The following is an 886-nucleotide window of genomic DNA, read 5'->3' as shown; positions in this document are numbered from 1 at the left end:
CCCACCTTTCCTGTCTATCCACTGTCACAATCTAATAAAGGAAAAAAATGCCCCAAAAACAAAACAAAAAAAACCTCCAGGAACAGCACAAGGTCTTTTTTAGTGTCTGTTTCCAAAGGTCAAGAAATAACTTTCAATCATATTTTCTCTTTTTTTTTTTTATTGTAGCTAGAGATTTAAAACTTGCATCTACAATGATGCACATGTTTTAAATACTGAATTAGATTGGATTAGATGAGCTCAGATAGACTTTATTGATCCCAAATTGTGAAATTTCAGTGCAACAGCACACGAAATAATAAATAGGATAGATTAGAAGTTAGAATACAAGAGTTAGTTGGTGCTTTTGCAAACATTTGATGTTGAAGCCATGCGCACAGTTGGACCTCCCTCTTCACAACATCTCAGATGTTGTATCTGTATCCCAGGCTGTTAGTCCCACTGAATCGGTGAGTGAAAGTGACTACTGTATACGTAGGCTAAATCCAATCCATTATTTTAATAAAGCAGATTTAAAAACAGTTGATCAAAGTGCTGTACAGTCAAAGATGACAATTCACAAAAAAACACAGTAACACAAAGACCAGTTTAAAAGTCCTATCCGAGTGAGTTAATAGCCTTGATCTGGTGACCACAAGGAACGCCTGATCAGCTGATCTGAGTGACCATGGGGTTAATGATTTGCATGTAAAAAATACAATCTTAAAATCAATTCCTTAAAATGTACAGGGAGCCAGGAAGGAATAGGGGGTGGCAGTAGCTCAGTCTGTAGGGAGTCGGGTTGGGAACTGGAGGGTTGCTGGTTGAAGTCCAAAGTATGGAGTGTGAATAGGTAGCTGGAGAGATGCCAGTTCACCTCCTGGGCACAGTACCCCCCCCCCCCCCC

At 39.6% G+C, this 886-nt stretch overlaps 1 protein-coding gene across 7 annotated transcripts in view; it reads left to right on the top strand.

Annotated features, from left to right (window-relative positions):
- trim2a (tripartite motif containing 2a) overlaps window positions 1-886 on the top strand; it is a 38,115-nt gene that overhangs the window by 23,908 nt on the left and 13,321 nt on the right. The gene's annotated exons all lie outside the window — the stretch shown is intronic.

This window comes from Etheostoma spectabile, chromosome 2 (assembly GCF_008692095.1).
Source record: "Etheostoma spectabile isolate EspeVRDwgs_2016 chromosome 2, UIUC_Espe_1.0, whole genome shotgun sequence".
NCBI classification, from domain to species: Eukaryota; Metazoa; Chordata; class Actinopteri; order Perciformes; family Percidae; genus Etheostoma; species Etheostoma spectabile.
The sequence above is the reverse complement of the archived record's forward strand: the minus strand, read 5'-3'. Positions and strand labels throughout refer to the sequence as shown.